This window comes from Giraffa tippelskirchi, chromosome 6 (genome assembly GCF_054371585.1).
Source record: "Giraffa tippelskirchi isolate mGirTip1 chromosome 6, T2T-mGirTip1v1.2.pri, whole genome shotgun sequence".
Lineage (NCBI taxonomy): Eukaryota > Metazoa > Chordata > Mammalia > Artiodactyla > Giraffidae > Giraffa > Giraffa tippelskirchi.
The window spans coordinates 30839809-30851924 of record NC_137280.1 but is presented as its reverse complement, the minus strand read 5'-3'; the positions used below and the strand labels follow the sequence as shown (position 1 = coordinate 30851924).

The window sequence follows — 12116 nt, the reverse complement described above, 5'->3', positions numbered from 1 at the left end:
CCACGTCTCCTGCATTGGCAGGTGGATTCTTTACCTCTGACCCACCTGAGAAGCCCTGTTTACAACTATTATCTCTAATTTATAGAGATGAGGAAACTGAGGCAAAGAGGTAGAGAAACGCCTTCGTGGTTAGATAGCAGTGGTGACACAGGTACTTGCTGAGGGTCACTAAATAGTGCAAAAGAGTTCATCCACTCACTTACCAACTATTTAGCTCCTACCTTGTATGTGTCTATGCTTAGTAAAGGAGATATCCCTGTATGTACAAAGAAGACGAAACTCCTGCCTTTGTCAAGTTGGAATCTACTTCCAAATATTAGAGTTTGAGCCATCAGGGCCAAATGTAATGGCCAGCTGCACATTGCTTAGAATGCACCCCTAATGTACCACAGGTATCACTCAGGCTTCTGTTTAGATTATTTATTTATTTTTTTATTCCATGGAAGGCCATTGTTGATCTCTGGGTGTCAACATTTTCCAATGGACCTCAAGAATCTTAAAGCCAGAAAATAACATGAGATCCAAGACTCAGATGTAACTATCTAATTTCTGTTTGGATCTAGGAAGACACACCAGGGGAGCTCCCTTAGGCATATAGTATACTAGGATGGCCAACTTTGGGGTCAGGCTGTTTAGGTTTGAATCTCAGCTCTGGTACCTACTATCTAGATGACTTTGAACAAGTTACTTAGCCTCTCTATAAAAGACGGAGAATAATAGACACCATCTCAGAGTGCTGTGGTAGGAATTAGATAAAATGCTATAGGTACAGAGCAATTGTGGCATGAATATTAGTGATAAAATCTGGTGCTCTTCACGGTGATGGTAATGATAATGATGATGGCAACCAAGGTGTATGGAATGGAAGAGTCTGTCTGTTGTTGGCTCACACATTCTCTCCTTTTTTTCCCCAAAGCCAACTACTTGATATTCAGGGTCTCTGTACTACACAATTTTCAACTCGTTCCAGTTCATTGTGTCTATCGTCTCTGAGCAAAGGTAATAACATGTTAAAAAGCAGTAAGAATCACTATTACCCATTGAATCCCTTATGACCCAGTCACTGCCGTGGGCCCAAATCATATATTAAATATATTTAATCCTCTCAGCAACCCTACCAAGGAACCGAGACTCAATTAAAGAAGCAGCTAGAAACAAGTGAGAGCAAGAATTTGAAATCTTGTGTGTCTGACTCAGAGTCCAGGCATCTTCACCTTACTCTGCAGGAGAATACTGAAAAGACAACAAACCACATGGTAAGGATTTACTAAGTGCACAGTGGGCACTAAATGTTAGAAATCAGAATATTATAGACTCCTTTGTAGGAACAGAGTGACACCAATGAGCTGTTGCTGTTCACTCACTCAGTGAGTCTGACTCTTGCGACTCCATGTGCCTTTGTCTGTGGGATTTCCCAGGCAGCAATACTGGAGTGAGTTGCCATTTCTTCCTCCAGGGGACCTTCCTGACCCAAGAATCAAACCTGTGTCTCCTGTGTTAGCAGGTAGATTCTTTACCACTGAGCCACCAGGGAAGCCCACTCCACACCAGTGAGCAGAAAGAGGAGATTCCTATCCATGCAAAACAGGAAACCAACACTGCAATGATCCAATCATTCAATCAACAGGCCTAATTCAAATTTTCACTTGTCCCAATGAAGTTCTGCCTTTCAAGTCTAAGATCGCTTCCAGGAACTCTCATGTCAGTTAGCTCTTACATCTCTTTGCTCTCCTCCAAACTGGGACAGTTCTATGGTCTTTCCCTGCCTTTTATGTCCTTGACCAGTTCTCAAGTTGTTTCTTCATGACCAGATCAGATCTTACTCTCTTGGCGGAAGTACTACAGGGAAGATGCTGTGTTTTCTTCAGCACATTGTATCAGGGGCACATAATATTTATACATCACACCTTGGGTGATGTAAAACTTATCATTTGGCCATATTGATGTCTGGCAGATTTCCCCCTCATCATGTCAACATTTTCCTTTGTAATTGCCTATCATTTTGCAAGAAAATATTCTGAGATTACATAATCTTCTGGCTTCAACGATGTCTACCTCCTGCTTGATCTGTGATAGTTACTTAATGGTAATTTTCTACTTCCACCATTTCTTTTACATTTATTAGGTGGTGTTCTTGTTTTTAAAATTTTTATTTGTTTACTTATTTATAAGCCTGGGTGCTCCAGGCTTTTTCTAGTTGTGGTGAGCAGGAGCTCCTCTTCAGTTGCGGCGCACAGGCTTCTCATTGCGGTGGCTTCTCTTGTTGCACAGCGTGGGTTCTAGAGCACGCAGGCTGCCGTAGTTGTGGTTCCCAGGCTCTAGAGCACAGGCTCAATAGTTCTGCCCAGGCTTAGTTGCTCTGTGGCATGTGGGATCTTCCCAGAACAGGGATCGAACCCTTGTCTCCTGCATTGGCAGGTGGATTCTCTAGCCACCAGGGAAGCCTCTAGTTGGTCTTTTATTTTAAGAAAGAACTCTTGCTTCTCCAACTTATATTTATATCAGTATGGACTCAAAGATTCTGACTTCATTTAATTGGTGTATTTCATTATTATCATTACTTACTTTGATGCTCACACTCTTCCTGATGTCCAACAGTATTCCCTCCTTGTGTTTTTTTTGACATTTTTCTATCAATGTTTGAGCATTTCCTCAACTTTCAATCACAAGTTGTTTCAAGTTTATTTTGTGCTTTGCCTGTCATAGCTCTGAAATCAGTTATTGCTCCAAACAACCCAGATCCCTTTTTGTGGAGGAGGGTATTGAGAAACCAAGATCTGGGTGTTTAGTGTAATCAGTGTTACTGGGGTGTTGTTCCTTTGTGGCCCTCTCAGTGGATAGGGTTAGAAATAAATAAATTTTTATATTTACACACAAATAAATCACATGCAAACTTAAGCCTATAACTATATCTATGGGTATGTGTGTGTGCATGCACGTGTGCTCAGCCGTGTCCAACTCTTTGTGATCCTGTGGACTAGCTTGCTGGGCTCCTCTGTCCATGGAAGTTTCCAGGGAAGAATACTGGAGTATGTTGCCATTTCTATATGCAAATACATGTACACATATGTTAAAAAACAGGAAAGCAAAAATACGAAGGGAAAATGAAGAGTAGGAAAAAGGGAAAAGGAAGAAAACTGTTACATGTTAAAATTTTTTTAAATATAAATAATAGCCAATTAGTGTATTTTGTTCACACACTTGTGACCAAATTGAAATTGTACAGGGGAAAAAGCACTAAGAAAGTAATAGGGGCAAAAAATGTGCTCTCTTACATTAGGGCTATGTTAAGGCAAAGAAGTATCAGAAGGAGGACTTGCTGGTATATATAGAGAAAAAAAGTCCTTTAGAATAAAACCTAAGGCTGAGTAGACATTTAAGTCAGATTCTTTAAAGGGATGAGAATGTTTTCTGTTAATTTACATTGTCTGAGCCTTGAAAATGGTCATTTGTTCAGTCTAAGTAACTGTTTAGAAAGATTTTATCAATTTTCTTTCATTGGATGAAGTTTTCATGTAAATTTTATGGGATATATATAATATTTTACATGAACTGTGGTGGTGATGTCAATCCAGAGTAGAAATCAGTGCTCTCTAGGATCTTTACCTCGGTCACACAGGTCATGGCAAGTTAAGAAGGGCTCTAAGATTCATTCTTAGGGTAGAAAGGTAAAGCCATGAAGACAAAGCCATATGGACTGACAGGAAGAGGCCCCATAAAAAAAATATTAATAATAACACAACAGCAACTGTGTTTTGTGTATGCATGTGTTTTAGAAAGATGTATGCAAATGTAAACAAAACACATTAATTTATTTTCTCTAAAACATAAACAAACATTGCCTTGTTTGGCAGAATCTGCAAAATGCATATTGCTCCCTTTGGCTTTTTTCTTTGCTACAATAGAAGAATGTTTCATATTAAATCCATTGTTACTAGGAAATTAATCCCAAAATATGCCAGTGTGGCTTTCCATAGTATTGAGAAGCCCTACTTCTGATGAAAAAATGCAGTCTCAGCTAAACACATTATCCCCTGACAATTACCAAAAAAAAAAAATTCAAAGATAGAGTTTCCCCATATAGCAGAATGCCATGGACATACAAGAAGATGCTAGAAGGTGAGAGTTCTTTGAGCACCATAACTTGCTGGCAAGCTCTTGGTCAAGTAAGGGCTGTCAAACCACATGTGTATCTAGGAAACATACAATGAGGCATCACCCCAGGGGTAGTTTGCTTGCAAAGTTACAGGAAAAAGAAGAAATGGTGACTCTGAGATCATTTACTGAAGTCTTTAAAAATAAACCCTCCCAGACACACCTATTTTCTTTTTCTTCTTCTTTTTTAGATAGATAACTGAATTGATAAGGGTAGTAAGGGTGACACAGTCAATCTTGACTTCAGTCAAAGAGTTGATGAAGTGTTGTAGGAAACACAGTAATCATTAAGTATGAATGTGTCAAGACCATCACCTACTGAACAGCCTCGGTGTCAGAGGGGTGAAGATGCAGTGAAGGAACACAGGCTCTGAGGAAGGACTCAATAAATGGCCAGGCCATTCTCCCAGTCAAATTTTGGGCTCTCTTGAGTCCTTCAAGTGACAGAGCCATGACATGCTATATATTAACTTCAAATCCAGAGGCCATAGGAGCTTCTGTCTTAAGCGATCCTTGGGCAGGGTTCAAACAGAAGTGTTTCTGGATGCTTCTGTATTAGAACAGTGAGAATTACAGCTAAAGTCCAAGAGAATTACAGCTGTTTTCTGGGGAAGAAGGGCTGAAGCATCAAAAATTTTACTGTTGAGAATTGCTGGGTCTTCAGTATGGTTTGCTGAAACTGACTGGTTGTGCTTTGAGTTCTGAGGATCCTTTTTGTCCTTTCCCCACACAGGACTGTACCTTCCACAAGGGCAAGGTTGTATCTATTATTCTTACCGCAAGTACCCCCTGTTCTGAGAATAGTATCTGGTACATAGGAGAGACTCAACAAGATTTGTTGACTAAATGATTCATCATCGCAAACGTCAATTGATGGCTTATTATGTATTTGATGCTGACCTACATACCACCTTCCTTTTCTGTATGTCAAGGGCAAAGGGAAAAAAGTATGAAAACTCAAATCCATGTGGTGATGCCTTCTTGGGCAATCACACAGGACTTTTGCCTGCTGTCTCTACAGTGAGTAGCAGGTAGAAGAAAAACCCTTCTGCCATCACAGCCACTCATAGGAGGCTGATGCTCCTTGTATGGTGGGGTCTGGGAAGTACAATAGCTGACACCTGCCCTAGGGAATTTAACTTGGTAAAATTACTGGGGGTTGCAACCTTGCACAATGCCTGTCATGCTGAGCACATTCTTAGAATCCTGTGATGGGAAATTAGAGCTTCAATGACTCGGGATGGGAAACTGATGGACCTTAGAAATAATGCAGGCTTGGATGACACAGAGCCAAAATGATTGAAAATGGTGCAACAAGGTAAAGAATCTGAACAGACCTGAAGGCTCCCACAAAGGATTTTGGAGGTTGTGGTTGCAGACAACTTCTAAATAAAGGACAAGAGCAAGTTGTCTCTGACACTGATGATCTGGAAAATAGGAAGAACAGTCAAAACTGAAAATGAGTTGATGTCCCTGTTAGAGTACAATAGGAAGATAGGTATTTTCTTACCTACCAGACTGAGGTTCTTGGGTGGTTTGTTTGCTTTGAACAAAGATGTTCCCCCAAACAAAAAAAGGTATAAAGAAAATGCTATAATCTTGGGGTACTGTGTTAATGACGATCTGGTAAGAATGCAATACTAAAAGTAAGCCAGAAGAAATCAGGTCGCACACATCAGAATTCCATTGTCTAGGTATTTCCAAAGAGTGGAATTGGTCAAACACTGAGTTTGGGTTAGAATTAAGAAAAAAATATTGATAGAATGAGGTCTTCTTTAGAGGTCCTCTGTTATAATACCAGATTTGATTTTTTTTTAGCATCTTTTATGTGAACATCTTGACAGATCTTGCAAATGTTGCTTAATTAAGTCTCACAACAGTCTTGTGAGTTAGTAATATGGTCCTAGAAACCTCAAGTTGAATGAGCTAAAGAATCGAGTAGAAAAGCATCTTATTACCCAAAAGAGAAACTTTTCTATTACCAATTCCCTAAGAAAGTGTTTGCATTAAAGCACCCAAGAAATCTCTAAAGTTGAATAGTCAGATTGGGAGAAAAAGTTCCCATCATTGTTGCTGAGTATAAACTTATAGGAGAAAGAGCTTGGGATGTAATTTTTAAGAACTATAGAACTCTCCTTCTGTTCTTGATAAATTCATCTATGAATCTCTTTTTCATATTAGCTTTGTTTTTCCTAATCATTCATTTACATGTCTTTGACTAAAAAAGAAAAAGTCTCTTAATTTAATATATTCTGTTGTGTGGCCACATCTGATGCCAGAGGGTTAAAACCTGGACTTAACTTCATAGAGAAGGAAAAGTTGTGTTCACCAGGCTGGGATTCCAATCAGGATTTTTTTTTCTTTCTGTGGCCATGTGTGCTTTGTCCATCTACAGGATTTTAGGCCCAAGTAAGTAAACATGGTTTGGAATAATTTACGTGGAGTGTGTTTGGTAAATGACTGAAATTCACTCCAGATTGGAGAGGTTTCTGTGGAAGACAGCAGTCACTCCATGGCCGCAGTCACTCAGTGAGTCCTGCGTTGGGGGAAAACCCTTCTGCCATCACGTACCCCACTGATCAGGGGCCAGGGTCCCTGGGGTGGTGGGGGCTGGTGAGAAAGGTGGTTGAGGCTTGGTTAGGAAGTTTAACCTCAGTGATTTTCTTCTTTATAATAATCCTCAGGCCCTCACCCAGTGGCCATGTGCAAGTTCTTGACTAGGAAGGGATCACCGATTGGCCTGTGCTTGATACTTGTCGCATGAAGTGGTGGCACTGAAAAATGTAGTCAAATGCTCTCAGTAAGTCTGAGAAATAATTTCATCATGCAGTCCTGAATACTACTAGGTCCTAAGACTTATTTTCTTGAGAAGAAATGGTAATTCTTTTTTTGCAGTTACTCTCTGTCTCTCTCTTTCTCTCTCATATGCACACACACACATACGCATATACACATTGTGATTTGGTCCTGATCTTAAGATGCTGTGAGATTGCATGCAAATGAATCCCTGTCGATTTGATTTGAGGGTGGAATATTTAAATTCACATTTGAGGATGAAAGCCAAGCAAATCTACATTAGAAACCAGCCTTTGGTTTTAGTTGCCTCCTTTCAACCTCAGCTATTCTTTCAAAAGTTCCAGCTCCAGGAAGCTTCTCTGCCTCTCAGCCTCAAACTCCACCTTAAATAGAATCTCTAGGAAATCAGGCAGAAAGCCTTAAACCAGCCCAGAGGACTCTCCCAGAACTCGAAAACCTCGATTCTAGGACATCCAGTAAAGAATTTCATGACCTCAATTTTATAATTATGTACCATATTTGTGCTTTTGCTAAAACCCTTGAAGCTACTTTTTTCATTGTTCTTGTTCTCTGTACAAAGAGAATTAATATTTTTCTGTCTGTGCTTAAATATTTCAATTCCAGACTGGAAAGATGAAAGAGTTAAATATATGGTAATACTACAGATATTTTAATTTAAATTTACTAATATGAGTGGACAAGGTCTTTATATTTAGAATAATTTTTGTAAAGTTTCTCTGTACCTCTAGGTAGCATGCTTAGGGTTTATCCACCAAAATCTTATGGTATCAATTTTAAATTTAGGGCTTTGGCAATTATTTTAAGAAATATGAGGAGAAAAAACTCATAAAGACAGTTGTCTTAAATTCATTTGCATTTCATTTGTTCTATTTTGTTTGTTCTTTTTAGGAATGGTTTTATTTTCACTCTGATGTGTACAATTAATTCCATTGTCCAAATTCCTTTGACGAAGACCAGCCAAATTGCATTATTATGCTCTACAAAAGCATTTATCACTGGCCCTAAAATATCTTGTTTTATGACGAGACACATAGATAACAAACATGACTTTCTCTGTCAGCGGTGCTGCTTTAAAACACCCAAGCTGAGGCTGCCTGTGGGTCTGACATGCTTTTGAAGGTACAGAAGTCAGCTCTGCTAAAGCTGGTAAAACAAACAAAAAAATGTCCCCAAAGACCCAATCAGCTCAGTCCTTCTCTTCCAACTCCGAAGGGTGGAACTGAACATATTCTGAAACCAAGGAGGCAAGAATGATCTTCCACAGCTCTCCCAGTAGGAAACACATGCATTCTGCCTTCAAAATCCACAAAAGGGCAAGCATAGATCGGAGACTAGAATACATTTCTACTTTCATTAGACTTGTGCTTAGAAAATAAAAGGACTCCAGACCTTCCCACAAGAAGAGAAACTGCATGGTCAAGAGTGTAGACTTTGAAAGCAAGCTTGCTTGGTTTAAATTGTAGTTGTGGCATTGCCTATCTTGCATAATGAATGAATTAGTTAATCTATTCATCACTCATTTTTCCCATCTGAAATGTGAGGACAATTATAGGCCCTAGTCTACAGGGTTGTCCTGAGGATCAAATGAGTTAAGTGGGTACAGAACATAGGATGAGGCCTGGCACGTAGAAAGTGCTATGCATGCTTTCTTTAAAATAATAAAGCAACATAGACATACGAGTATCCAGTTGCATCTCGGCAAATGGTTTGAAATTTTGCCCAAGGTTTGATTTTTGTAAAAATCCAGATTGTATGATGCTTCACTGATCTGTTCAATCACCGTCTTATTCAGTTTTGTAGCTTTATAGTATTCTTTCCCAGAAATCTCCTTTTCCTGCCTTACTTCTAATTCAGCTAAAAGTTAACAGACACATGTGTTAACAGAATATGCTTATATTATAGAGTATTAGAGAATACCAGAACATTTTCAGATTGCTTCCTTTAAAGTCGGAGGAAATATTTTATTGTAGTCACTGATTGGAAATGTATCACATTTTGCATTCTGTGGGATCGGTGCAAAGCATAAAGCACAAACATGACACCAACAACAATAAATAAAAATGTCCCCATTTCCTTTTACTTAAAAAAAAATTCCTCAATACCCTTCCCAAGTTACCTTGACAACTGCTACATATTATTATTTAAAATGCCTGGTTCTGAATTTCTCAATTATGCAACTCACTGTGCAATTTCAAACAGGTATTAACACAGAATAAGGGGAAACGCAGGTTCACCTTGTATTATCTGAACACAAGAATAGTTTCGGATTGCTTTCCTTTCACAGTTGGATTTTATTTTAGTCATCAACTGGAAATAATATCATGCTTTGCATTAATCTAAGGGTCAACATAAACAAAAGGTACCAAAAATATTCCTTTAAAGCTATATTTCTTAGCAACCAAGTCTCAATTTTAGAAGGTCTTCAGTAATTAGGAGCCAAGGTAGTGACAGTCACTTAACTTCTGAATCTGAATTGACCACAGTTAAGACTCTTGCTCCTTGAGAGGAAAGCTATGACAAAACTAGACAGCATACTAAAAAGCAGAAACATCACTCTGCCGACAAAGGTCCATATAATCAAAGCTATGGTTTCTCCAGTAGTCATGTGTGAATGAGAGTTGTACCATAAAGAAGACTGAGTACCAAAGAATTGATGCTTTTGAACTGTGGTGCTGGAGAAGACTGTTGAGAGTCCCTTGGACTGCAAGGAGATCAAACCAGTCCGTCCTAAAGGAAATCAACCCTGAATATTCATTAGAAGGACTGATGTTGAAGCTGAAGCTCCAATACTTTGGCCACCTGATTTGCAGAGCGCACTCACTGGAACACTCTGATGCTGGGAAGGACTGAGAGCAGGAGAAGGGGGCGACAGAGGACGAGATGGTTGGATGGCATCACTGACTCAACTGACATGAGTTTGAGCAAACTCTTGGAGATAGTGAAGAACAGGGAAGCCTGGTGTGCTGCAGGCCATGAGATCACAGAGAGTCAGACATGACTTAGTGACTGAACAATAACAGCAACAATAGGATAGCAGATAGTAATGGTTGTTGGGTGTTGAGAAAGGTTATAACCAGTACTCATAATCAAGGAGAAGGCAATGGCACCCCACTCCAGTACTCTTGCCTGGAAAATCCCATGGATGGAGGAGCCTGGTGGGCTGCAGTCCATGGGGTCGCGAAGAGTCAGACATGACTGAGTGACTTCACTTTCACTTTTCACTTTCATACATTGGAGAAGGAAATGGCAACCCACTCCAGTGTTCTTGCCTGGAGAATCCCAGGGACAGCGGAGCCTGGTGGGCTGCCGTCTATGGGGTCGCACAGAGTCGGACATGACTGAAGTGACTTAGCAGCAGCAGCATAATCAAAAATGTTTTAGGAGGAAAGAATAAGAGTTCATTGGAATGTTAATATAACATAAACTTTATTCTAGAAATGCCATCTTTTACTTTATCAATTATGACAAGACAAAACAACAAAATAAATTTACCATGGTCAGTATTGTATAAAGTCATAACATGCTTTTACTAATTGGAGAGATCATGGGTGAGTACTCCCTCTCTTGCTTAAATAATCCAAAGATATTGATGGCTTATTGATCCTATTTTAAAATGAGCTCTATGAAAAACAATTAAAACATGTTTATTAAAATGGTTAACACATTTTATAGCTTAAAAGTTCATCCTTTTGTATTGGGTTCTTTCTTACCAAACTCTAAATTACTTTTTTTATTCCATCATCTATAGAAAAATCAGTAACTGGTTAATAAATCATGATTAATATAATAGTAATAGCAAAAACACTAAGTTACCACTTAGTGTTTATTGTATCAATATATTAAACATGGTGATAAGTTGTTTATTCTTTAATAAATTTGATTTTCAGATCAATCCTATAATGAAGTACTATTATGTAGTTTTATAGATGTGAAGCTGTGGTTTAGTGATATTAAGTGAGTTGAAGATTAGACGATTAGGTATCTGATAATGTAGAACTAAGATTTGACAGACTCCAGAGACCCTCTTTATCTTAAACCCCTGCCTCTCCCATCATGTGAGGTATTAAACTCTCATCCTCTTCATTTTTTCTTTAGTGACAATTTGGTTATACTCAGACCATATTTTATCTGTATCTATGTTTTTTAAGATAAACTTAGAGAAAGAGAAAAAAAATGGATTCTGGATACAAAAGTTTCATGCTTCCATTATGGTCCATTTTCCAAGTGGAGTTTAAAAAGCTGTCATTAAAGAAAAAAATGTTATTTAATGTTACTTAATGTTATTAAGAAAAAATGTAAACTATTTAATGAGTCATATTGGGAAGGCTGATAATCACTTGGAAAAAAGTTGCTGGATTTTTTTCTTCTAGTCTCTGCACTGAAATGAATTTAAATACATCAAAGTGGTAACTATAAGAAATAAAGTTGCAAGAATAATGGAAAAATGCCCATATAACTGGCCAAATTTCACATGTGCTGGAATTTGAAATTAATGGCTAATCATACCTCTATCTCCAGGTGTTGAACCAACTGATAAATAAACGTGCAATTTGATAGGCATCAAGATATCAGAATTAATTCAGATCGCTTGGAACCAAGGCTGAATCCAGGTTTCCAACTCTTTGCCCCTGCATGAACCTTACTCACCTTGTCACAGAGCAGCAGGGCAATAACAAACCTGCCAGAGGCAGAACACGCTGTGTAGGGGACTGTGTGGAAGAAGGAGCCTGCATTACCAGCAAGCCTGGCCTATTCCTCAACCTCACTCTAACCAGATGAATCTTTCTCCCTTATGGAGAAAACAGTGACAGAGGTGGAAGCCAGAGCTGAAGGCTTCTTCAAAGAAAGGGAAACCTTCTTTTAAAGGGAAAGACAGTACCCTTCAGAGAACTAGGAGGAAACACATCTTCCCTAGCAGAAAGCAAATTAAAAAGTTGTATTCTTACTAGATTCAGAAGTTTGCAATTGTTCATTTCACTGGGTAATAGTTTGCATTTGGAGAGTGAGGGCTCAAAGCCTGTCTCTTCCACTTCCAGGCTTAGGCAAATAAATACCATGAAGTATTTTTATACACGAAGTCTCTTTATCTCTACTTCTAAGAGTTGCTGTTGGTTTGAAGATTAATGAAAATATAGTATTTTTGA

The 12116-nt window shown here is 38.7% G+C and overlaps 1 long non-coding RNA gene across 2 annotated transcripts in view; it reads left to right on the top strand.

The window, feature by feature from the left end:
- Positions 1 to 12116, top strand: part of LOC145511652 (uncharacterized) — a 450792-nt gene that overhangs the window by 383286 nt on the left and 55390 nt on the right. The window contains exons 5-6 of one of the 2 annotated variants that reach the window (XR_014058027.1): positions 917 to 999; positions 1110 to 1256. This is a non-coding gene — a long non-coding RNA (uncharacterized LOC145511652). Of the gene's footprint in view, positions 1 to 916; positions 1000 to 1109; positions 3122 to 12116 lie in introns of those variants that run through there. The other variant, XR_014058025.1, reaches the window with a different exon arrangement.